Source organism: Schistocerca gregaria, chromosome 2 (genome assembly GCF_023897955.1).
Source record: "Schistocerca gregaria isolate iqSchGreg1 chromosome 2, iqSchGreg1.2, whole genome shotgun sequence".
Classification (NCBI taxonomy): domain Eukaryota; kingdom Metazoa; phylum Arthropoda; class Insecta; order Orthoptera; family Acrididae; genus Schistocerca; species Schistocerca gregaria.
In genome coordinates this window covers 715,003,139-715,027,220 of record NC_064921.1, presented here as the reverse complement: position 1 = coordinate 715,027,220, position 24,082 = coordinate 715,003,139, and the positions used below count along the sequence as shown (strand labels likewise).

At 49.1% G+C, this 24,082-nt stretch overlaps 25 non-coding genes across 25 annotated transcripts; 9 read left to right on the top strand and 16 right to left on the bottom strand.

The window, feature by feature from the left end:
- Positions 1 to 78: 78 nt before the first annotated feature.
- Positions 79 to 150, bottom strand: Trnap-cgg (transfer RNA proline (anticodon CGG)). Its single transcript has one exon. It is a non-coding gene; the product is annotated as a tRNA-Pro (tRNA).
- A 221-nt stretch (positions 151 to 371) lies between these two features.
- Trnav-uac (transfer RNA valine (anticodon UAC)) lies at positions 372 to 444 on the top strand. The gene has a single exon. It is a non-coding gene; the product is annotated as a tRNA-Val (tRNA).
- A 635-nt stretch (positions 445 to 1,079) lies between these two features.
- Trnap-ugg (transfer RNA proline (anticodon UGG)) lies at positions 1,080 to 1,151 on the bottom strand. The gene has a single exon. It is a non-coding gene; the product is annotated as a tRNA-Pro (tRNA).
- A 1,791-nt stretch (positions 1,152 to 2,942) lies between these two features.
- Positions 2,943 to 3,014, bottom strand: Trnap-cgg (transfer RNA proline (anticodon CGG)). Its single transcript has one exon. It is a non-coding gene; the product is annotated as a tRNA-Pro (tRNA).
- A 221-nt stretch (positions 3,015 to 3,235) lies between these two features.
- On the top strand, positions 3,236 to 3,308 carry Trnav-uac (transfer RNA valine (anticodon UAC)). Its single transcript has one exon. It is a non-coding gene; the product is annotated as a tRNA-Val (tRNA).
- Positions 3,309 to 3,943: 635 nt separating this feature from the next.
- Positions 3,944 to 4,015, bottom strand: Trnap-ugg (transfer RNA proline (anticodon UGG)). Its single transcript has one exon. It is a non-coding gene; the product is annotated as a tRNA-Pro (tRNA).
- A 1,791-nt stretch (positions 4,016 to 5,806) lies between these two features.
- On the bottom strand, positions 5,807 to 5,878 carry Trnap-cgg (transfer RNA proline (anticodon CGG)). The gene has a single exon. It is a non-coding gene; the product is annotated as a tRNA-Pro (tRNA).
- A 221-nt stretch (positions 5,879 to 6,099) lies between these two features.
- Positions 6,100 to 6,172, top strand: Trnav-uac (transfer RNA valine (anticodon UAC)). Its single transcript has one exon. It is a non-coding gene; the product is annotated as a tRNA-Val (tRNA).
- A 635-nt stretch (positions 6,173 to 6,807) lies between these two features.
- Trnap-ugg (transfer RNA proline (anticodon UGG)) lies at positions 6,808 to 6,879 on the bottom strand. Its single transcript has one exon. It is a non-coding gene; the product is annotated as a tRNA-Pro (tRNA).
- Positions 6,880 to 8,963: 2,084 nt separating this feature from the next.
- On the top strand, positions 8,964 to 9,036 carry Trnav-uac (transfer RNA valine (anticodon UAC)). Its single transcript has one exon. It is a non-coding gene; the product is annotated as a tRNA-Val (tRNA).
- A 633-nt stretch (positions 9,037 to 9,669) lies between these two features.
- Trnap-ugg (transfer RNA proline (anticodon UGG)) lies at positions 9,670 to 9,742 on the bottom strand. Its single transcript has one exon. It is a non-coding gene; the product is annotated as a tRNA-Pro (tRNA).
- A 2,084-nt stretch (positions 9,743 to 11,826) lies between these two features.
- On the top strand, positions 11,827 to 11,899 carry Trnav-uac (transfer RNA valine (anticodon UAC)). The gene has a single exon. It is a non-coding gene; the product is annotated as a tRNA-Val (tRNA).
- A 633-nt stretch (positions 11,900 to 12,532) lies between these two features.
- Positions 12,533 to 12,605, bottom strand: Trnap-ugg (transfer RNA proline (anticodon UGG)). The gene has a single exon. It is a non-coding gene; the product is annotated as a tRNA-Pro (tRNA).
- A 1,791-nt stretch (positions 12,606 to 14,396) lies between these two features.
- On the bottom strand, positions 14,397 to 14,468 carry Trnap-cgg (transfer RNA proline (anticodon CGG)). The gene has a single exon. It is a non-coding gene; the product is annotated as a tRNA-Pro (tRNA).
- Positions 14,469 to 14,689: 221 nt separating this feature from the next.
- Trnav-uac (transfer RNA valine (anticodon UAC)) lies at positions 14,690 to 14,762 on the top strand. The gene has a single exon. It is a non-coding gene; the product is annotated as a tRNA-Val (tRNA).
- A 634-nt stretch (positions 14,763 to 15,396) lies between these two features.
- Positions 15,397 to 15,468, bottom strand: Trnap-ugg (transfer RNA proline (anticodon UGG)). The gene has a single exon. It is a non-coding gene; the product is annotated as a tRNA-Pro (tRNA).
- Positions 15,469 to 17,259: 1,791 nt separating this feature from the next.
- On the bottom strand, positions 17,260 to 17,331 carry Trnap-cgg (transfer RNA proline (anticodon CGG)). The gene has a single exon. It is a non-coding gene; the product is annotated as a tRNA-Pro (tRNA).
- A 221-nt stretch (positions 17,332 to 17,552) lies between these two features.
- Trnav-uac (transfer RNA valine (anticodon UAC)) lies at positions 17,553 to 17,625 on the top strand. The gene has a single exon. It is a non-coding gene; the product is annotated as a tRNA-Val (tRNA).
- Positions 17,626 to 18,259: 634 nt separating this feature from the next.
- On the bottom strand, positions 18,260 to 18,331 carry Trnap-ugg (transfer RNA proline (anticodon UGG)). The gene has a single exon. It is a non-coding gene; the product is annotated as a tRNA-Pro (tRNA).
- Positions 18,332 to 20,122: 1,791 nt separating this feature from the next.
- Positions 20,123 to 20,194, bottom strand: Trnap-cgg (transfer RNA proline (anticodon CGG)). The gene has a single exon. It is a non-coding gene; the product is annotated as a tRNA-Pro (tRNA).
- A 221-nt stretch (positions 20,195 to 20,415) lies between these two features.
- On the top strand, positions 20,416 to 20,488 carry Trnav-uac (transfer RNA valine (anticodon UAC)). The gene has a single exon. It is a non-coding gene; the product is annotated as a tRNA-Val (tRNA).
- A 634-nt stretch (positions 20,489 to 21,122) lies between these two features.
- Positions 21,123 to 21,194, bottom strand: Trnap-ugg (transfer RNA proline (anticodon UGG)). Its single transcript has one exon. It is a non-coding gene; the product is annotated as a tRNA-Pro (tRNA).
- A 1,791-nt stretch (positions 21,195 to 22,985) lies between these two features.
- Trnap-cgg (transfer RNA proline (anticodon CGG)) lies at positions 22,986 to 23,057 on the bottom strand. Its single transcript has one exon. It is a non-coding gene; the product is annotated as a tRNA-Pro (tRNA).
- Positions 23,058 to 23,278: 221 nt separating this feature from the next.
- Trnav-uac (transfer RNA valine (anticodon UAC)) lies at positions 23,279 to 23,351 on the top strand. The gene has a single exon. It is a non-coding gene; the product is annotated as a tRNA-Val (tRNA).
- A 645-nt stretch (positions 23,352 to 23,996) lies between these two features.
- Trnap-ugg (transfer RNA proline (anticodon UGG)) lies at positions 23,997 to 24,068 on the bottom strand. Its single transcript has one exon. It is a non-coding gene; the product is annotated as a tRNA-Pro (tRNA).
- Positions 24,069 to 24,082: the final 14 nt, after the last annotated feature.

Sequence of the window (24,082 nt, the reverse complement as noted above, 5' to 3'; positions counted from 1 at the left end):
TGCTTACCTGGAGGGCAGGAAATGCGCGGAACAGCCGCCGGCATGCCGGTAGTCGCCACACGTTTGCACAAAACGCAAGGGCTCGTCCGGGATTTGAACCCGGGACCTCCTGCACCCGAAGCAGGAATCATACCCCTAGACCAACGAGCCTTCTCGATGCACATAACTATCGCCTCCGTTCTTGGTATCACCGTGCAGAGCTGCTGCTCACCCAGCGTTCTCCCTGGCTGTTGCGGTTTGATTGTTTTTATCGTTGTCTTTTACTATAGCAACTTCTAGAATCGGACGGAGCTCGTAGCCGATGCCCTTGCTTACGCAGGAAAAATCTGTTGGAGCTACGGTTTTCCAGGTAGTACAACGGCAAAACCGTCGTTTCCGTGGTGTAGCGGTTATCACGTCTGCTTTACACGCAGAAGGTCCCCGGTTCGATCCCGGGCGGAAGCACGACTTTTTTTAAACCCGTTTTCGGATTCCATTTCCGAGATAACGTCACGTCTGCGTGTGCGGGATAATAAATGTCGTGTGCTACACCGATATCGCCTCATTTTACTGTCAAATGCTCTTGCTCCCATAGTGCACCGGTATTCAGTAACTCAGAACGCTCGTAGCTCCATTCTGGCCTGCAAAATTTAGTATCCATTTCTTCAAGACTACTTCAAGTTCGCTTCATACTGGCTTTCCTGATCTCTTTGCACTCGCCTTGTCACAACTCTGTTGAAGTGTGAACGTAACTAATAGTGAGAAACTCTTAACTACGCTCAGTCTTGTATCCCACTCTTTGGTTGACGTTGTCGCTAATCAGATGAAGGTAGACTGCTCCACGATTGAGCTTCGTCTCCACTCACGGTGCACACGTTCTGCAAAGACAACCTTTGTTTTCCGTTGCATGCAAGATTACTGTCGGCTCTTCTACAGAAATCGACCTATGTAATTTACTGGTATCAGATTCTTGCCATATCAAACGGTCCCTTCATGACCGTAGGGCCACACACAGCGTGCTGCGGCACGCATCTGTTCTTCATTGCAGAGCTACAAACGTGGGTGAGCTCCACCTACTCTTCAGCACGGTCAAAACGGTAGGGCTTGTCCGGGATTTGAACCCGGGACCTCCTGCACCCAAAGCAGGAATCATACCCCCAGACCAACGAGCCACTTGCCGGTGGCAGTGAAGGTAATCCCAAGCAGTCCAGCTCCGAGGAACACAAACTTTCATGTAAATCAGAAAGAAAAGCGCTTTCTGAAGGCAGCGCCCACCACTGATGGAAAGAATATTAAAGGCAATGAATGTAGAGTGAATAATTTCATCGCGCTCTGCAGATGAACAGACGGTGGTGTTTCACTTTCGTCATGTGCTTTCTTAGCATCAAGGGAAGGCAAATGCACTAAACAAAAGAACACCGGGAATCCGAAACACCAACTCATAACGAAAAGATAGCGGAATATACTGCAAGCAAAACTTCCAAACACGACTCCTGAAGGCGTCGGTGCCTTAAGAATTATTCCGTGCAGCAATGATCATCTACGAAGAGCCAACTGTATGTGTCGCTCCACCACGCAACTTTTTTTGATATCGTTTTACCTAAATTTCCATTACCTGTTCGTTACAAGAATACCGTGTGGCTTTCAACTGGTCTGCTTCGTCCAGCAGCGATAGTAGTAACTAAACCGACCACAGTATCATTAAAAGTAGGTCAGACACAAAAGTCGGAGTTGCTCTGTAGCTCATGTTATTCTGCTTTCAAATGCAATTGTATGGCTGGGAGTAGGGGCGTACTCCTGTAATGCAGGCGTCCGGGAGGCCGTTTCTGTGGGAGACATCTGGGAACAACTACAGACACGGCCGTTTCATTAGCTCAGGAACGACCGCGATGCTCTTATCGAGCTCTGCAGATTGACCGGACTGCAGTGCGGAATTTTCTGCTAGTGGTGGCTCGGGGTTAAGAGAAGTCGGGAGGTGTGAGCAAAACTACATCGGGAAACCGAAACAGACGACTCATAAGGAAAAGATTGCGGAATGTACTGCAAAAGCAAACGTTGGAGAAGACGAACTCTGAAGCCGTCGGTGCTTTAACAATCATTCCGTGCAGCAACGATAATCTGGGAAGAGCGAAGGGTGGGTTCCGCTCGACCACACAACAAATTTTATATAATGTTCTACTTGTTCTAAATTTGCGTTTCCAGATCATCAGTAAAATACTGTGTGATTTACACCTGGCTTGCTTCTTCCAAAAGCGATATTAAGAAATACATCGACTGCAACGTCATTAGGGGTCGCGGGTCCGGGCGCCGGCGCGCCAGCGGCGGCCTGTCGGGGCTGCTGGTGCCTCCATGTAGAGCTACCGCTGGGCCCGGGCTCCTTGCCGCTAACGAAGTGATTGCTTTTGGTGACATCATATGCAATAGCGACTGCGCGAATTGACGGTAGCTCGTACGGAAAGCAAGAGTAGCTGATGCTACCGAGGACTCGGCCGCGAGCTTGTCCGACGACTTCTTGGGCTCTTATTCGTGGTGGCATTCAGACAGGCAAGGGTGCTGTCGATTGTTGCGTACGAATGCGAAATACCTGCATTGTGCGTTTCCGCAAAGTGATTTTTACGCCAAAGTTGTGATCGTCCTCAAAGTTGTGTCACATGTGGATCTCAGAGCTTAGCAGTTTCCGTGGTGTAGCGGTTATCACGTCTGCCTAACAGGCAGAAGGTCTCCGTTTCGATTCCGGGCGTAATCACTTTTTCGTCGCACTCAACAAGACACTTGCTACAATCTCTACTGTGAACATTTAAATCAATTTCAAACGTCCAACCACCAGGCTGCAGATGGCTCAAATGATACGTGAAACTCTTTCAGAACCGGCTACTTGGTTTTTGTGCTTACCTGGAGGGCAGGAAATGCGCGGAACAGCCGCCGGCATGCCGGTAGTCGCCACACGTTTGCACAAAACGCAAGGGCTCGTCCGGGATTTGAACCCGGGACCTCCTGCACCCGAAGCAGGAATCATACCCCTAGACCAACGAGCCTTCTCGATGCACATAACTATCGCCTCCGTTCTTGGTATCACCGTGCAGAGCTGCTGCTCACCCAGCGTTCTCCCTGGCTGTTGCGGTTTGATTGTTTTTATCGTTGTCTTTTACTATAGCAACTTCTAGAATCGGACGGAGCTCGTAGCCGATGCCCTTGCTTACGCAGGAAAAATCTGTTGGAGCTACGGTTTTCCAGGTAGTACAACGGCAAAACCGTCGTTTCCGTGGTGTAGCGGTTATCACGTCTGCTTTACACGCAGAAGGTCCCCGGTTCGATCCCGGGCGGAAGCACGACTTTTTTTAAACCCGTTTTCGGATTCCATTTCCGAGATAACGTCACGTCTGCGTGTGCGGGATAATAAATGTCGTGTGCTACACCGATATCGCCTCATTTTACTGTCAAATGCTCTTGCTCCCATAGTGCACCGGTATTCAGTAACTCAGAACGCTCGTAGCTCCATTCTGGCCTGCAAAATTTAGTATCCATTTCTTCAAGACTACTTCAAGTTCGCTTCATACTGGCTTTCCTGATCTCTTTGCACTCGCCTTGTCACAACTCTGTTGAAGTGTGAACGTAACTAATAGTGAGAAACTCTTAACTACGCTCAGTCTTGTATCCCACTCTTTGGTTGACGTTGTCGCTAATCAGATGAAGGTAGACTGCTCCACGATTGAGCTTCGTCTCCACTCACGGTGCACACGTTCTGCAAAGACAACCTTTGTTTTCCGTTGCATGCAAGATTACTGTCGGCTCTTCTACAGAAATCGACCTATGTAATTTACTGGTATCAGATTCTTGCCATATCAAACGGTCCCTTCATGACCGTAGGGCCACACACAGCGTGCTGCGGCACGCATCTGTTCTTCATTGCAGAGCTACAAACGTGGGTTAGCTCCACCTACTCTTCAGCACGGTCAAAACGGTAGGGCTTGTCCGGGATTTGAACCCGGGACCTCCTGCACCCAAAGCAGGAATCATACCCCCAGACCAACGAGCCACTTGCCGGTGGCAGTGAAGGTAATCCCAAGCAGTCCAGCTCCGAGGAACACAAACTTTCATGTAAATCAGAAAGAAAAGCGCTTTCTGAAGGCAGCGCCCACCACTGATGGAAAGAATATTAAAGGCAATGAATGTAGAGTGAATAATTTCATCGCGCTCTGCAGATGAACAGACGGTGGTGTTTCACTTTCGTCATGTGCTTTCTTAGCATCAAGGGAAGGCAAATGCACTAAACAAAAGAACACCGGGAATCCGAAACACCAACTCATAACGAAAAGATAGCGGAATATACTGCAAGCAAAACTTCCAAACACGACTCCTGAAGGCGTCGGTGCCTTAAGAATTATTCCGTGCAGCAATGATCATCTACGAAGAGCCAACTGTATGTGTCGCTCCACCACGCAACTTTTTTTGATATCGTTTTACCTAAATTTCCATTACCTGTTCGTTACAAGAATACCGTGTGGCTTTCAACTGGTCTGCTTCGTCCAGCAGCGATAGTAGTAACTAAACCGACCACAGTATCATTAAAAGTAGGTCAGACACAAAAGTCGGAGTTGCTCTGTAGCTCATGTTATTCTGCTTTCAAATGCAATTGTATGGCTGGGAGTAGGGGCGTACTCCTGTAATGCAGGCGTCCGGGAGGCCGTTTCTGTGGGAGACATCTGGGAACAACTACAGACACGGCCGTTTCATTAGCTCAGGAACGACCGCGATGCTCTTATCGAGCTCTGCAGATTGACCGGACTGCAGTGCGGAATTTTCTGCTAGTGGTGGCTCGGGGTTAAGAGAAGTCGGGAGGTGTGAGCAAAACTACATCGGGAAACCGAAACAGACGACTCATAAGGAAAAGATTGCGGAATGTACTGCAAAAGCAAACGTTGGAGAAGACGAACTCTGAAGCCGTCGGTGCTTTAACAATCATTCCGTGCAGCAACGATAATCTGGGAAGAGCGAAGGGTGGGTTCCGCTCGACCACACAACAAATTTTATATAATGTTCTACTTGTTCTAAATTTGCGTTTCCAGATCATCAGTAAAATACTGTGTGATTTACACCTGGCTTGCTTCTTCCAAAAGCGATATTAAGAAATACATCGACTGCAACGTCATTAGGGGTCGCGGGTCCGGGCGCCGGCGCGCCAGCGGCGGCCTGTCGGGGCTGCTGGTGCCTCCATGTAGAGCTACCACTGGGCCCGGGCTCCTTGCCGCTAACGAAGTGATTGCTTTTGGTGACATCATATGCAATAGCGACTGCGCGAATTGACGGTAGCTCGTACGGAAAGCAAGAGTAGCTGATGCTACCGAGGACTCGGCCGCGAGCTTGTCCGACGACTTCTTGGGCTCTTATTCGTGGTGGCATTCAGACAGGCAAGGGTGCTGTCGATTGTTGCGTACGAATGCGAAATACCTGCATTGTGCGTTTCCGCAAAGTGATTTTTACGCCAAAGTTGTGATCGTCCTCAAAGTTGTGTCACATGTGGATCTCAGAGCTTAGCAGTTTCCGTGGTGTAGCGGTTATCACGTCTGCCTAACAGGCAGAAGGTCTCCGTTTCGATTCCGGGCGTAATCACTTTTTCGTCGCACTCAACAAGACACTTGCTACAATCTCTACTGTGAACATTTAAATCAATTTCAAACGTCCAACCACCAGGCTGCAGATGGCTCAAATGATACGTGAAACTCTTTCAGAACCGGCTACTTGGTTTTTGTGCTTACCTGGAGGGCAGGAAATGCGCGGAACAGCCGCCGGCATGCCGGTAGTCGCCACACGTTTGCACAAAACGCAAGGGCTCGTCCGGGATTTGAACCCGGGACCTCCTGCACCCGAAGCAGGAATCATACCCCTAGACCAACGAGCCTTCTCGATGCACATGACTATCGCCTCCGTTCTTGGTATCACCGTGCAGAGCTGCTGCTCACCCAGCGTTCTCCCTGGCTGTTGCGGTTTGATTGTTTTTATCGTTGTCTTTTACTATAGCAACTTCTAGAATCGGACGGAGCTCGTAGCCGATGCCCTTGCTTACGCAGGAAAAATCTGTTGGAGCTACGGTTTTCCAGGTAGTACAACGGCAAAACCGTCGTTTCCGTGGTGTAGCGGTTATCACGTCTGCTTTACACGCAGAAGGTCCCCGGTTCGATCCCGGGTGGAAGCACGACTTTTTTTAAACCCGTTTTCGGATTCCATTTCCGAGATAACGTCACGTCTGCGTGTGCGGGATAATAAATGTCGTGTGCTACACCGATATCGCCTCATTTTACTGTCAAATGCTCTTGCTCCCATAGTGCACCGGTATTCAGTAACTCAGAACGCTCGTAGCTCCATTCTGGCCTGCAAAATTTAGTATCCATTTCTTCAAGACTACTTCAAGTTCGCTTCATACTGGCTTTCCTGATCTCTTTGCACTCGCCTTGTCACAACTCTGTTGAAGTGTGAACGTAACTAATAGTGAGAAACTCTTAACTACGCTCAGTCTTGTATCCCACTCTTTGGTTGACGTTGTCGCTAATCAGATGAAGGTAGACTGCTCCACGATTGAGCTTCGTCTCCACTCACGGTGCACACGTTCTGCAAAGACAACCTTTGTTTTCCGTTGCATGCAAGATTACTGTCGGCTCTTCTACAGAAATCGACCTATGTAATTTACTGGTATCAGATTCTTGCCATATCAAACGGTCCCTTCATGACCGTAGGGCCACACACAGCGTGCTGCGGCACGCATCTGTTCTTCATTGCAGAGCTACAAACGTGGGTGAGCTCCACCTACTCTTCAGCACGGTCAAAACGGTAGGGCTCGTCCGGGATTTGAACCCGGGACCTCCCGCACCCAAAGCAGGAATCATACCCCTAGACCAACGAGCCACTTGCCGGTGGCAGTGAAGGTAATCCCAAGCAGTCCAGCTCCGAGGAACACAAACTTTCATGTAAATCAGAAAGAAAAGCGCTTTCTGAAGGCAGCGCCCACCACTGATGGAAAGAATATTAAAGGCAATGAATGTAGAGTGAATAATTTCATCGCGCTCTGCAGATGAACAGACGGTGGTGTTTCACTTTCGTCATGTGCTTTCTTAGCATCAAGGGAAGGCAAATGCACTAAACAAAAGAACACCGGGAATCCGAAACACCAACTCATAACGAAAAGATAGCGGAATATACTGCAAGCAAAACTTCCAAACACGACTCCTGAAGGCGTCGGTGCCTTAAGAATTATTCCGTGCAGCAATGATCATCTACGAAGAGCCAACTGTATGTGTCGCTCCACCACGCAACTTTTTTTGATATCGTTTTACCAAAATTTCCATTACCTGTTCGTTACAAGAATACCGTGTGGCTTTCAACTGGTCTGCTTCGTCCAGCAGCGATAGTAGTAACTAAACCGACCACAGTATCATTAAAAGTAGGTCAGACACAAAAGTCGGAGTTGCTCTGTAGCTCATGTTATTCTGCTTTCAAATGCAATTGTATGGCTGGGAGTAGGGGCGTACTGCTGTAATGCAGGCGTCCGGGAGGCCGTTTCTGTGGGAGACATCTGGGAACAACTACAGACACGGCCGTTTCATTAGCTCAGGAACGACCGCGATGCTCTTATCGAGCTCTGCAGATTGACCCGACTGCAGTGCGGAATTTTCTGCTAGTGGTGGCTCGGGGTTAAGAGAAGTCGGGAGGTGTGAGCAAAACTACATCGGGAAACCGAAACAGACGACTCATAAGGAAAAGATTGCGGAATGTACTGCAAAAGCAAACGTTGGAGAAGACGAACTCTGAAGCCGTCGGTGCTTTAACAATCATTCCGTGCAGCAACGATAATCTGGGAAGAGCGAAGGGTGGGTTCCGCTCGACCACACAACAAATTTTATATAATGTTCTACTTGTTCTAAATTTGCGTTTCCAGATCATCAGTAAAATACTGTGTGATTTACACCTGGCTTGCTTCTTCCAAAAGCGATATTAAGAAATACATCGACTGCAACGTCATTAGGGGTCGCGGGTCCGGGCGCCGGCGCGCCAGCGGCGGCCTGTCGGGGCTGCTGGTGCCTCCATGTAGAGCTACCACTGGGCCCGGGCTCCTTGCCGCTAACGAAGTGATTGCTTTTGGTGACATCATATGCAATAGCGACTGCGCGAATTGACGGTAGCTCGTACGGAAAGCAAGAGTAGCTGATGCTACCGAGGACTCGGCCGCGAGCTTGTCCGACGACTTCTTGGGCTCTTATTCGTGGTGGCATTCAGACAGGCAAGGGTGCTGTCGATTGTTGCGTACGAATGCGAAATACCTGCATTGTGCGTTTCCGCAAAGTGATTTTTACGCCAAAGTTGTGATCGTCCTGCAAGTTGTGTCACATGTGGATCTCAGAGCTTAGCAGTTTCCGTGGTGTAGCGGTTATCACGTCTGCCTAACAGGCAGAAGGTCTCCGTTTCGATTCCGGGCGTAATCACTTTTTCGTCGCACTCAACAAGACACTTGCTACAATCTCTACTGTGAACATTTAAATCAATTTCAAACGTCCAACCACCAGGCTGCAGATGGCTCAAATGATACGTGAAACTCTTTCAGAACCGGCTACTTGGTTTTTGTGCTTACCTGGAGGGCAGGAAATGCGCGGAACAGCCGCCGGCATGCCGGTAGTCGCCACACGTTTGCACAAAACGCAAGGGCTCGTCCGGGATTTTAACCGGGAACCTCCTGCACCCGAAGCAGGAATCATACCCCTAGACCAACGAGCCCTCTCGATGCACATGACTACCGCCTCCGTTCTTGGTATCACCGTGCAGAGCTGCTGCTCACCCAGCGTTCTCCCTGGCTGTTGCGGTTTGATTGTTTTTATCGTTGTCTTTTACTATAGCAACTTCTAGAATCGGACGGAGCTCGTAGCCGATGCCCTTGCTTACGCAGGAAAAATCTGTTGGAGCTACGGTTTTCCAGGTAGTACAACGGCAAAACCGTCGTTTCCGTGGTGTAGCGGTTATCACGTCTGCTTTACACGCAGAAGGTCCCCGGTTCGATCCCGGGCGGAAGCACGACTTTTTTTAAACCCGTTTTCGGATTCCATTTCCGAGATAACGTCACGTCTGCGTGTGCGGGATAATAAATGTCGTGTGCTACACCGATATCGCCTCATTTTACTGTCAAATGCTCTTGCTCCCATAGTGCACCGGTATTCAGTAACTCAGAACGCTCGTAGCTCCATTCTGGCCTGCAAAATTTAGTATCCATTTCTTCAAGACTACTTCAAGTTCGCTTCATACTGGCTTTCCTGATCTCTTTGCACTCGCCTTGTCACAACTCTGTTGAAGTGTGAACGTAACTAATAGTGAGAAACTCTTAACTACGCTCAGTCTTGTATCCCACTCTTTGGTTGACGTTGTCGCTAATCAGATGAAGGTAGACTGCTCCACGATTGAGCTTCGTCTCCACTCACGGTGCACACGTTCTGCAAAGACAACCTTTGTTTTCCGTTGCATGCAAGATTACTGTCGGCTCTTCTACAGAAATCGACCTATGTAATTTACTGGTATCAGATTCTTGCCATATCAAACGGTCCCTTCATGACCGTAGGGCCACACACAGCGTGCTGGGCACGCATCTGCTCTTCATTGCAGAGCTACAAACGTGGGTGAGCTCCACCTACTCTTCAGCACGGTCAAAACAGTAGTGCTCGTACGGGATTTGAACCCGGGACCTCCTGCACCCAAAGCAGGAATCATACCCCTAGACCAACGAGCCACTTGCCGGTGGCAGTGAAGGTAATCCCAAGCAGTCCAGCTCCGAGGAACACAAACTTTCATGTAAATCAGAAAGAAAAGCGCTTTCTGAAGGCAGCGCCCACCACTGATGGAAAGAATATTAAAGGCAATGAATGTAGAGTGAATAATTTCATCGCGCTCTGCAGATGAACAGACGGTGGTGTTTCACTTTCGTCATGTGCTTTCTTAGCATCAAGGGAAGGCAAATGCACTAAACAAAAGAACACCGGGAATCCGAAACACCAACTCATAACGAAAAGATAGCGGAATATACTGCAAGCAAAACTTCCAAACACGACTCCTGAAGGCGTCGGTGCCTTAAGAATTATTCCGTGCAGCAATGATCATCTACGAAGAGCCAACTGTATGTGTCGCTCCACCACGCAACTTTTTTTGATATCGTTTTACCAAAATTTCCATTACCTGTTCGTTACAAGAATACCGTGTGGCTTTCAACTGGTCTGCTTCGTCCAGCAGCGATAGTAGTAACTAAACCGACCACAGTATCATTAAAAGTAGGTCAGACACAAAGGTCGGAGTTGCTCTGTAGCTCATGTTATTCTGCTTTCAAATGCAATTGTATGGCTGGGAGTAGGGGCGTACTGCTGTAATGCAGGCGTCCGGGAGGCCGTTTCTGTGGGAGACATCTGGGAACAACTACAGACACGGCCGTTTCATTAGCTCAGGAACGACCGCGATGCTCTTATCGAGCTCTGCAGATTGACCGGACTGCAGTGCGGAATTTTCTGCTAGTGGTGGCTCGGGGTTAAGAGAAGTCGGGAGGTGTGAGCAAAACTACATCGGGAAACCGAAACAGACGACTCATAACGAAAAGATTGCGGAATGTACTGCAAAAGCAAACGTTGGAGAAGACGAACTCTGAAGCCGTCGGTGCTTTAACAATCATTCCGTGCAGCAACGATAATCTGGGAAGAGCGAAGGGTGGGTTCCGCTCGACCACACAACAAATTTTATATAATGTTCTACTTGTTCTAAATTTGCGTTTCCAGATCATCAGTAAAATACTGTGTGATTTACACCTGGCTTGCTTCTTCCAAAAGCGATATTAAGAAATACATCGACTGCAACGTCATTAGGGGTCGCGGGTCCGGGCGCCGGCGCGCCAGCGGCGGCCTGTCGGGGCTGCTGGTGCCTCCATGTAGAGCTACCGCTGGGCCCGGGCTCCTTGCCGCTAACGAAGTGATTGCTTTTGGTGACATCATATGCAATAGCGACTGCGCGAATTGACGGTAGCTCGTACGGAAAGCAAGAGTAGCTGATGCTACCGAGGACTCGGCCGCGAGCTTGTCCGACGACTTCTTGGGCTCTTATTCGTGGTGGCATTCAAACAGGCAAGGGTGCTGTCGATTGTTGCGTACGAATGCGAAATACCTGCATTGTGCGTTTCCGCAAAGTGATTTTTACGCCAAAGTTGTGATCGTCCTGCAAGTTGTGTCACATGTGGATCTCAGAGCTTAGCAGTTTCCGTGGTGTAGCGGTTATCACGTCTGCCTAACAGGCAGAAGGTCTCCGTTTCGATTCCGGGCGTAATCACTTTTTCGTCGCACTCAACAAGACACTTGCTACAATCTCTACTGTGAACATTTAAATCAATTTCAAACGTCCAACCACCAGGCTGCAGATGGCTCAAATGATACGTGAAACTCTTTCAGAACCGGCTACTTGGTTTTTGTGCTTACCTGGAGGGCAGGAAATGCGCGGAACAGCCGCCGGCATGCCGGTAGTCGCCACACGTTTGCACAAAACGCAAGGGCTCGTCCGGGATTTTAACCGGGAACCTCCTGCACCCGAAGCAGGAATCATACCCCTAGACCAACGAGCCCTCTCGATGCACATGACTACCGCCTCCGTTCTTGGTATCACCGTGCAGAGCTGCTGCTCACCCAGCGTTCTCCCTGGCTGTTGCGGTTTGATTGTTTTTATCGTTGTCTTTTACTATAGCAACTTCTAGAATCGGACGGAGCTCGTAGCCGATGCCCTTGCTTACGCAGGAAAAATCTGTTGGAGCTACGGTTTTCCAGGTAGTACAACGGCAAAACCGTCGTTTCCGTGGTGTAGCGGTTATCACGTCTGCTTTACACGCAGAAGGTCCCCGGTTCGATCCCGGGCGGAAGCACGACTTTTTTTAAACCCGTTTTCGGATTCCATTTCCGAGATAACGTCACGTCTGCGTGTGCGGGATAATAAATGTCGTGTGCTACACCGATATCGCCTCATTTTACTGTCAAATGCTCTTGCTCCCATAGTGCACCGGTATTCAGTAACTCAGAACGCTCGTAGCTCCATTCTGGCCTGCAAAATTTAGTATCCATTTCTTCAAGACTACTTCAAGTTCGCTTCATACTGGCTTTCCTGATCTCTTTGCACTCGCCTTGTCACAACTCTGTTGAAGTGTGAACGTAACTAATAGTGAGAAACTCTTAACTACGCTCAGTCTTGTATCCCACTCTTTGGTTGACGTTGTCGCTAATCAGATGAAGGTAGACTGCTCCACGATTGAGCTTCGTCTCCACTCACGGTGCACACGTTCTGCAAAGACAACCTTTGTTTTCCGTTGCATGCAAGATTACTGTCGGCTCTTCTACAGAAATCGACCTATGTAATTTACTGGTATCAGATTCTTGCCATATCAAACGGTCCCTTCATGACCGTAGGGCCACACACAGCGTGCTGGGCACGCATCTGCTCTTCATTGCAGAGCTACAAACGTGGGTGAGCTCCACCTACTCTTCAGCACGGTCAAAACAGTAGTGCTCGTCCGGGATTTGAACCCGGGACCTCCTGCACCCAAAGCAGGAATCATACCCCTAGACCAACGAGCCACTTGCCGGTGGCAGTGAAGGTAATCCCAAGCAGTCCAGCTCCGAGGAACACAAACTTTCATGTAAATCAGAAAGAAAAGCGCTTTCTGAAGGCAGCGCCCACCACTGATGGAAAGAATATTAAAGGCAATGAATGTAGAGTGAATAATTTCATCGCGCTCTGCAGATGAACAGACGGTGGTGTTTCACTTTCGTCATGTGCTTTCTTAGCATCAAGGGAAGGCAAATGCACTAAACAAAAGAACACCGGGAATCCGAAACACCAACTCATAACGAAAAGATAGCGGAATATACTGCAAGCAAAACTTCCAAACACGACTCCTGAAGGCGTCGGTGCCTTAAGAATTATTCCGTGCAGCAATGATCATCTACGAAGAGCCAACTGTATGTGTCGCTCCACCACGCAACTTTTTTTGATATCGTTTTACCAAAATTTCCATTACCTGTTCGTTACAAGAATACCGTGTGGCTTTCAACTGGTCTGCTTCGTCCAGCAGCGATAGTAGTAACTAAACCGACCACAGTATCATTAGAAGTAGGTCAGACACAAAAGTCGGAGTTGCTCTGTAGCTCATGTTATTCTGCTTTCAAATGCAATTGTATGGCTGGGAGTAGGGGCGTACTGCTGTAATGCAGGCGTCCGGGAGGCCGTTTCTGTGGGAGACATCTGGGAACAACTACAGACACGGCCGTTTCATTAGCTCAGGAACGACCGCGATGCTCTTATCGAGCTCTGCAGATTGACCGGACTGCAGTGCGGAATTTTCTGCTAGTGGTGGCTCGGGGTTAAGAGAAGTCGGGAGGTGTGAGCAAAACTACATCGGGAAACCGAAACAGACGACTCATAACGAAAAGATTGCGGAATGTACTGCAAAAGCAAACGTTGGAGAAGACGAACTCTGAAGCCGTCGGTGCTTTAACAATCATTCCGTGCAGCAACGATAGTCTGGGAAGAGCGAAGGGTGGGTTCCGCTCGACCACACAACAAATTTTATATAATGTTCTACTTGTTCTAAATTTGCGTTTCCAGATCATCAGTAAAATACTGTGTGATTTACACCTGGCTTGCTTCTTCCAAAAGCGATATTAAGAAATACATCGACTGCAACGTCATTAGGGGTCGCGGGTCCGGGCGCCGGCGCGCCAGCGGCGGCCTGTCGGGGCTGCTGGTGCCTCCATGTAGAGCTACCACTGGGCCCGGGCTCCTTGCCGCTAACGAAGTGATTGCTTTTGGTGACATCATATGCAATAGCGACTGCGCGAATTGACGGTAGCTCGTACGGAAAGCAAGAGTAGCTGATGCTACCGAGGACTCGGCCGCGAGCTTGTCCGACGACTTCTTGGGCTCTTATTCGTGGTGGCATTCAGACAGGCAAGCGTGCTGTCGATTGTTGCGTACGAATGCGAAATACCTGCATTGTGCGTTTCCGCAAAGTGATTTTTACGCCAAAGTTGTGATCGTCCTGCAAGTTGTGTCACATGTGGATCTCAGAGCTTAGCAGTTTCCGTGGTGTAGCGGTTATCACGTCTGCCTAACAGGCAGAAGGTCTCCGTTTCGATTCCGGGCGTAATCACTTTTTCGTCGCACTCAACAAGACACTTGCTACAATCTCTACTGTGAACATTTAAATCAATTTCAAACGTCCAACCACCAGGCTGCAGATGGCTCAAATGATACGTGAAACTCTTTCAGAACCGGCTACTTGGTTTTTGTGCTTACCTGGAGGGCAGGAAATGCGCGGAACAGCCGCCGGCATGCCGGTAGTCGCCACACGTTTGCACAAAACGCAAGGGCTCGTCCGGGATTTGAACCCGGGACCTCCTGCACCCGAAGCAGGAATCATACCCCTAGACCAACGAGCCCTCTCGATGCACATGACTATCGCCTCCGTTCTTGGTATCACCGTGCAGAGCTGCTGCTCACCCAGCGTTCTCCCTGGCTGTTGCGGTTTGATTGTTTTTATCGTTGTCTTTTACTATAGCAACTTCTAGAATCGGACGGAGCTCGTAGCCGATGCCCTTGCTTACGCAGGAAAAATCTGTTGGAGCTACGGTTTTCCAGGTAGTACAACGGCAAAACCGTCGTTTCCGTGGTGTAGCGGTTATCACGTCTGCTTTACACGCAGAAGGTCCCCGGTTCGATCCCGGGCGGAAGCACGACTTTTTTTAAACCCGTTTTCGGATTCCATTTCCGAGATAACGTCACGTCTGCGTGTGCGGGATAATAAATGTCGTGTGCTACACCGATATCGCCTCATTTTACTGTCAAATGCTCTTGCTCCCATAGTGCACCGGTATTCAGTAACTCAGAACGCTCGTAGCTCCATTCTGGCCGGCAAAATTTAGTATCCATTTCTTCAAGACTACTTCAAGTTCGCTTCATACTGGCTTTCCTGATCTCTTTGCACTCGCCTTGTCACAACTCTGTTGAAGTGTGAACGTAACTAATAGTGAGAAACTCTTAACTACGCTCAGTCTTGTATCCCACGCTTTGGTTGACGTTGTCGCTAATCAGATGAAGGTAGACTGCTCCACGATTGAGCTTCGTCTCCACTCACGGTGCACACGTTCTGCAAAGACAACCTTTGTTTTCCGTTGCATGCAAGATTACTGTCGGCTCTTCTACAGAAATCGACCTATGTAATTTACTGGTATCAGATTCTTGCCATATCAAACGGTCCCTTCATGACCGTAGGGCCACACACAGCGTGCTGGGCACGCATCTGCTCTTCATTGCAGAGCTACAAACGTGGGTGAGCTCCACCTACTCTTCAGCACGGTCAAAACGGTAGGGCTCGTCCGGGATTTGAACCCGGGACCTCCTGCACCCAAAGCAGGAATCATACCCCTAGACCAACGAGCCACTTGCCGGTGGCAGTGAAGGTAATCCCAAGCAGTCCAGCTCCGAGGAACACAAACTTTCATGTAAATCAGAAAGAAAAGCGCTTTCTGAAGGCAGCGCCCACCACTGATGGAAAGAATATTAAAGGCAATGAATGTAGAGTGAATAATTTCATCGCGCTCTGCAGATGAACAGACGGTGGTGTTTCACTTTCGTCATGTGCTTTCTTAGCATCAAGGGAAGGCAAATGCACTAAACAAAAGAACACCGGGAATCCGAAACACCAACTCATAACGAAAAGATAGCGGAATATACTGCAAGCAAAACTTCCAAACACGACTCCTGAAGGCGTCGGTGCCTTAAGAATTATTCCGTGCAGCAATGATCATCTACGAAGAGCCAACTGTATGTGTCGCTCCACCACGCAACTTTTTTTGATATCGTTTTACCAAAATTTCCATTACCTGTTCGTTACAAGAATACCGTGTGGCTTTCAACTGGTCTGCTTCGTCCAGCAGCGATAGTAGTAACTAAACCGACCACAGTATCATTAAAAGTAGGTCAGACACAAAAGTCGGAGTTGCTCTGTAGCTCATGTTATTCTGCTTTCAAATGCAATTGTATGGCTGGGAGTAGGGGCGTACTCCTGTAATGCAGGCGTCCGGGAGGCCGTTTCTGTGGGAGACATCTGGGAACAACTACAGACACGGCCGTTTCATTAGCTCAGGAACGACCGCGATGCTCTTATCGAGCTCTGCAGATTGACCGGACTGCAGTGCGGAATTTTCTGCTAGTGGTGGCTCGGGGTTAAGAGAAGTCGGGAGGTGTGAGCAAAACTACATCGGGAAACCGAAACAGACGACTCATAAGGAAAAGATTGCGGAATGTACTGCAAAAGCAAACGTTGGAGAAGACGAACTCTGAAGCCGTCGGTGCTTTAACAATCATTCCGTGCAGCAACGATAATCTGGGAAGAGCGAAGGGTGGGTTCCGCTCGACCACACAACAAATTTTATATAATGTTCTACTTGTTCTAAATTTGCGTTTCCAGATCATCAGTAAAATACTGTGTGATTTACACCTGGCTTGCTTCTTCCAAAAGCGATATTAAGAAATACATCGACTGCAACGTCATTAGGGGTCGCGGGTCCGGGCGCCGGCGCGCCAGCGGCGGCCTGTCGGGGCTGCTGGTGCCTCCATGTAGAGCTACCGCTGGGCCCGGGCTCCTTGCCGCTAACGAAGTGATTGCTTTTGGTGACATCATATGCAATAGCGACTGCGCGAATTGACGGTAGCTCGTACGGAAAGCAAGAGTAGCTGATGCTACCGAGGACTCGGCCGCGAGCTTGTCCGACGACTTCTTGGGCTCTTATTCGTGGTGGCATTCAGACAGGCAAGGGTGCTGTCGATTGTTGCGTACGAATGCGAAATACCTGCATTGTGCGTTTCCGCAAAGTGATTTTTACGCCAAAGTTGTGATCGTCCTGCAAGTTGTGTCACATGTGGATCTCAGAGCTTAGCAGTTTCCGTGGTGTAGCGGTTATCACGTCTGCCTAACAGGCAGAAGGTCTCCGTTTCGATTCCGGGCGTAATCACTTTTTCGTCGCACTCAACAAGACACTTGCTACAATCTCTACTGTGAACATTTAAATCAATTTCAAACGTCCAACCACCAGGCTGCAGATGGCTCAAATGATACGTGAAACTCTTTCAGAACCGGCTACTTGGTTTTTGTGCTTACCTGGAGGGCAGGAAATGCGCGGAACAGCCGCCGGCATGCCGGTAGTCGCCACACGTTTGCACAAAACGCAAGGGCTCGTCCGGGATTTGAACCCGGGACCTCCTGCACCCGAAGCAGGAATCATACCCCTAGACCAACGAGCCCTCTCGATGCACATGACTATCGCCTCCGTTCTTGGTATCACCGTGCAGAGCTGCTGCTCACCCAGCGTTCTCCCTGGCTGTTGCGGTTTGATTGTTTTTATCGTTGTCTTTTACTATAGCAACTTCTAGAATCGGACGGAGCTCGTAGCCGATGCCCTTGCTTACGCAGGAAAAATCTGTTGGAGCTACGGTTTTCCAGGTAGTACAACGGCAAAACCGTCGTTTCCGTGGTGTAGCGGTTATCACGTCTGCTTTACACGCAGAAGGTCCCCGGTTCGATCCCGGGCGGAAGCACGACTTTTTTTAAACCCGTTTTCGGATTCCATTTCCGAGATAACGTCACGTCTGCGTGTGCGGGATAATAAATGTCGTGTGCTACACCGATATCGCCTCATTTTACTGTCAAATGCTCTTGCTCCCATAGTGCACCGGTATTCAGTAACTCAGAACGCTCGTAGCTCCATTCTGGCCGGCAAAATTTAGTATCCATTTCTTCAAGACTACTTCAAGTTCGCTTCATACTGGCTTTCCTGATCTCTTTGCACTCGCCTTGTCACAACTCTGTTGAAGTGTGAACGTAACTAATAGTGAGAAACTCTTAACTACGCTCAGTCTTGTATCCCACGCTTTGGTTGACGTTGTCGCTAATCAGATGAAGGTAGACTGCTCCACGATTGAGCTTCGTCTCCACTCACGGTGCACACGTTCTGCAAAGACAACCTTTGTTTTCCGTTGCATGCAAGATTACTGTCGGCTCTTCTACAGAAATCGACCTATGTAATTTACTGGTATCAGATTCTTGCCATATCAAACGGTCCCTTCATGACCGTAGGGCCACACACAGCGTGCTGGGCACGCATCTGCTCTTCATTGCAGAGCTACAAACGTGGGTGAGCTCCACCTACTCTTCAGCACGGTCAAAACGGTAGGGCTCGTCCGGGATTTGAACCCGGGACCTCCTGCACCCAAAGCAGGAATCATACCCCTAGACCAACGAGCCACTTGCCGGTGGCAGTGAAGGTAATCCCAAGCAGTCCAGCTCCGAGGAACACAAACTTTCATGTAAATCAGAAAGAAAAGCGCTTTCTGAAGGCAGCGCCCACCACTGATGGAAAGAATATTAAAGGCAATGAATGTAGAGTGAATAATTTCATCGCGCTCTGCAGATGAACAGACGGTGGTGTTTCACTTTCGTCATGTGCTTTCTTAGCATCAAGGGAAGGCAAATGCACTAAACAAAAGAACACCGGGAATCCGAAACACCAACTCATAACGAAAAGATAGCGGAATATACTGCAAGCAAAACTTCCAAACACGACTCCTGAAGGCGTCGGTGCCTTAAGAATTATTCCGTGCAGCAATGATCATCTACGAAGAGCCAACTGTATGTGTCGCTCCACCACGCAACTTTTTTTGATATCGTTTTACCAAAATTTCCATTACCTGTTCGTTACAAGAATACCGTGTGGCTTTCAACTGGTCTGCTTCGTCCAGCAGCGATAGTAGTAACTAAACCGACCACAGTATCATTAAAAGTAGGTCAGACACAAAAGTCGGAGTTGCTCTGTAGCTCATGTTATTCTGCTTTCAAATGCAATTGTATGGCTGGGAGTAGGGGCGTACTCCTGTAATGCAGGCGTCCGGGAGGCCGTTTCTGTGGGAGACATCTGGGAACAACTACAGACACGGCCGTTTCATTAGCTCAGGAACGACCGCGATGCTCTTATCGAGCTCTGCAGATTGACCGGACTGCAGTGCGGAATTTTCTGCTAGTGGTGGCTCGGGGTTAAGAGAAGTCGGGAGGTGTGAGCAAAACTACATCGGGAAACCGAAACAGACGACTCATAAGGAAAAGATTGCGGAATGTACTGCAAAAGCAAACGTTGGAGAAGACGAACTCTGAAGCCGTCGGTGCTTTAACAATCATTCCGTGCAGCAACGATAATCTGGGAAGAGCGAAGGGTGGGTTCCGCTCGACCACACAACAAATTTTATATAATGTTCTACTTGTTCTAAATTTGCGTTTCCAGATCATCAGTAAAATACTGTGTGATTTACACCTGGCTTGCTTCTTCCAAAAGCGATATTAAGAAATACATCGACTGCAACGTCATTAGGGGTCGCGGGTCCGGGCGCCGGCGCGCCAGCGGCGGCCTGTCGGGGCTGCTGGTGCCTCCATGTAGAGCTACCGCTGGGCCCGGGCTCCTTGCCGCTAACGAAGTGATTGCTTTTGGTGACATCATATGCAATAGCGACTGCGCGAATTGACGGTAGCTCGTACGGAAAGCAAGAGTAGCTGATGCTACCGAGGACTCGGCCGCGAGCTTGTCCGACGACTTCTTGGGCTCTTATTCGTGGTGGCATTCAGACAGGCAAGGGTGCTGTCGATTGTTGCGTACGAATGCGAAATACCTGCATTGTGCGTTTCCGCAAAGTGATTTTTACGCCAAAGTTGTGATCGTCCTGCAAGTTGTGTCACATGTGGATCTCAGAGCTTAGCAGTTTCCGTGGTGTAGCGGTTATCACGTCTGCCTAACAGGCAGAAGGTCTCCGTTTCGATTCCGGGCGTAATCACTTTTTCGTCGCACTCAACAAGACACTTGCTACAATCTCTACTGTGAACATTTAAATCAATTTCAAACGTCCAACCACCAGGCTGCAGATGGCTCAAATGATACGTGAAACTCTTTCAGAACCGGCTACTTGGTTTTTGTGCTTACCTGGAGGGCAGGAAATGCGCGGAACAGCCGCCGGCATGCCGGTAGTCGCCACACGTTTGCACAAAACGCAAGGGCTCGTCCGGGATTTGAACCCGGGACCTCCTGCACCCGAAGCAGGAATCATACCCCTAGACCAACGAGCCCTCTCGATGCACATGACTATCGCCTCCGTTCTTGGTATCACCGTGCAGAGCTGCTGCTCACCCAGCGTTCTCCCTGGCTGTTGCGGTTTGATTGTTTTTATCGTTGTCTTTTACTATAGCAACTTCTAGAATCGGACGGAGCTCGTAGCCGATGCCCTTGCTTACGCAGGAAAAATCTGTTGGAGCTACGGTTTTCCAGGTAGTACAACGGCAAAACCGTCGTTTCCGTGGTGTAGCGGTTATCACGTCTGCTTTACACGCAGAAGGTCCCCGGTTCGATCCCGGGCGGAAGCACGACTTTTTTTAAACCCGTTTTCGGATTCCATTTCCGAGATAACGTCACGTCTGCGTGTGCGGGATAATAAATGTCGTGTGCTACACCGATATCGCCTCATTTTACTGTCAAATGCTCTTGCTCCCATAGTGCACCGGTATTCAGTAACTCAGAACGCTCGTAGCTCCATTCTGGCCGGCAAAATTTAGTATCCATTTCTTCAAGACTACTTCAAGTTCGCTTCATACTGGCTTTCCTGATCTCTTTGCACTCGCCTTGTCACAACTCTGTTGAAGTGTGAACGTAACTAATAGTGAGAAACTCTTAACTACGCTCAGTCTTGTATCCCACGCTTTGGTTGACGTTGTCGCTAATCAGATGAAGGTAGACTGCTCCACGATTGAGCTTCGTCTCCACTCACGGTGCACACGTTCTGCAAAGACAACCTTTGTTTTCCGTTGCATGCAAGATTACTGTCGGCTCTTCTACAGAAATCGACCTATGTAATTTACTGGTATCAGATTCTTGCCATATCAAACGGTCCCTTCATGACCGTAGGGCCACACACAGCGTGCTGGGCACGCATCTGCTCTTCATTGCAGAGCTACAAACGTGGGTGAGCTCCACCTACTCTTCAGCACGGTCAAAACGGTAGGGCTCGTCCGGGATTTGAACCCGGGACCTCCTGCACCCAAAGCAGGAATCATACCCCTAGACCAACGAGCCACTTGCCGGTGGCAGTGAAGGTAATCCCAAGCAGTCCAGCTCCGAGGAACACAAACTTTCATGTAAATCAGAAAGAAAAGCGCTTTCTGAAGGCAGCGCCCACCACTGATGGAAAGAATATTAAAGGCAATGAATGTAGAGTGAATAATTTCATCGCGCTCTGCAGATGAACAGACGGTGGTGTTTCACTTTCGTCATGTGCTTTCTTAGCATCAAGGGAAGGCAAATGCACTAAACAAAAGAACACCGGGAATCCGAAACACCAACTCATAACGAAAAGATAGCGGAATATACTGCAAGCAAAACTTCCAAACACGACTCCTGAAGGCGTCGGTGCCTTAAGAATTATTCCGTGCAGCAATGATCATCTACGAAGAGCCAACTGTATGTGTCGCTCCACCACGCAACTTTTTTTGATATCGTTTTACCAAAATTTCCATTACCTGTTCGTTACAAGAATACCGTGTGGCTTTCAACTGGTCTGCTTCGTCCAGCAGCGATAGTAGTAACTAAACCGACCACAGTATCATTAAAAGTAGGTCAGACACAAAAGTCGGAGTTGCTCTGTAGCTCATGTTATTCTGCTTTCAAATGCAATTGTATGGCTGGGAGTAGGGGCGTACTCCTGTAATGCAGGCGTCCGGGAGGCCGTTTCTGTGGGAGACATCTGGGAACAACTACAGACACGGCCGTTTCATTAGCTCAGGAACGACCGCGATGCTCTTATCGAGCTCTGCAGATTGACCGGACTGCAGTGCGGAATTTTCTGCTAGTGGTGGCTCGGGGTTAAGAGAAGTCGGGAGGTGTGAGCAAAACTACATCGGGAAACCGAAACAGACGACTCATAAGGAAAAGATTGCGGAATGTACTGCAAAAGCAAACGTTGGAGAAGACGAACTCTGAAGCCGTCGGTGCTTTAACAATCATTCCGTGCAGCAACGATAATCTGGGAAGAGCGAAGGGTGGGTTCCGCTCGACCACACAACAAATTTTATATAATGTTCTACTTGTTCTAAATTTGCGTTTCCAGATCATCAGTAAAATACTGTGTGATTTACACCTGGCTTGCTTCTTCCAAAAGCGATATTAAGAAATACATCGACTGCAACGTCATTAGGGGTCGCGGGTCCGGGCGCCGGCGCGCCAGCGGCGGCCTGTCGGGGCTGCTGGTGCCTCCATGTAGAGCTACCGCTGGGCCCGGGCTCCTTGCCGCTAACGAAGTGATTGCTTTTGGTGACATCATATGCAATAGCGACTGCGCGAATTGACGGTAGCTCGTACGGAAAGCAAGAGTAGCTGATGCTACCGAGGACTCGGCCGCGAGCTTGTCCGACGACTTCTTGGGCTCTTATTCGTGGTGGCATTCAGACAGGCAAGGGTGCTGTCGATTGTTGCGTACGAATGCGAAATACCTGCATTGTGCGTTTCCGCAAAGTGATTTTTACGCCAAAGTTGTGATCGTCCTGCAAGTTGTGTCACATGTGGATCTCAGAGCTTAGCAGTTTCCGTGGTGTAGCGGTTATCACGTCTGCCTAACAGGCAGAAGGTCTCCGTTTCGATTCCGGGCGTAATCACTTTTTCGTCGCACTCAACAAGACACTTGCTACAATCTCTACTGTGAACATTTAAATCAATTTCAAACGTCCAACCACCAGGCTGCAGATGGCTCAAATGATACGTGAAACTCTTTCAGAACCGGCTACTTGGTTTTTGTGCTTACCTGGAGGGCAGGAAATGCGCGGAACAGCCGCCGGCATGCCGGTAGTCGCCACACGTTTGCACAAAACGCAAGGGCTCGTCCGGGATTTGAACCCGGGACCTCCTGCACCCGAAGCAGGAATCATACCCCTAGACCAACGAGCCCTCTCGATGCACATGACTATCGCCTCCGTTCTTGGTATCACCGTGCAGAGCTGCTGCTCACCCAGCGTTCTCCCTGGCTGTTGCGGTTTGATTGTTTTTATCGTTGTCTTTTACTATAGCAACTTCTAGAATCGGACGGAGCTCGTAGCCGATGCCCTTGCTTACGCAGGAAAAATCTGTTGGAGCTACGGTTTTCCAGGTAGTACAACGGCAAAACCGTCGTTTCCGTGGTGTAGCGGTTATCACGTCTGCTTTACACGCAGAAGGTCCCCGGTTCGATCCCGGGCGGAAGCACGACTTTTTTTAAACCCGTTTTCGGATTCCATTTCCGAGATAACGTCACGTCTGCGTGTGCGGGATAATAAATGTCGTGTGCTACACCGATATCGCCTCATTTTACTGTCAAATGCTCTTGCTCCCATAGTGCACCGGTATTCAGTAACTCAGAACGCTCGTAGCTCCATTCTGGCCGGCAAAATTTAGTATCCATTTCTTCAAGACTACTTCAAGTTCGCTTCATACTGGCTTTCCTGATCTCTTTGCACTCGCCTTGTCACAACTCTGTTGAAGTGTGAACGTAACTAATAGTGACTAATAGTGAGAAACTCTTAACTACGCTCAGTCTTGTATCCCACTCTTTGGTTGACGTTGTCGCTAATCAGATGAAGGTAGACTGCTCCACGATTGAGCTTCGTCTCCACTCACGGTGCACACGTTCTGCAAAGACAACCTTTGTTTTCCGTTGCATGCAAGATTACTGTCGGCTCTTCTACAGAAATCGACCTATGTAATTTACTGGTATCAGATTCTTGCCATATCAAACGGTCCCTTCATGACCGTAGGGCCACACACAGCGTGCTGCGGCACGCATCTGTTCTTCATTGCAGAGCTACAAACGTGGGTGAGCTCCACCTACTCTTCAGCACGGTCAAAACGGTAGGGCTCGTCCGGGATTTGAACCCGGGACCTCCTGCACCCAAAGCAGGAATCATACCCCTAGACCAACGAGCCACTTGCCGGTGGCA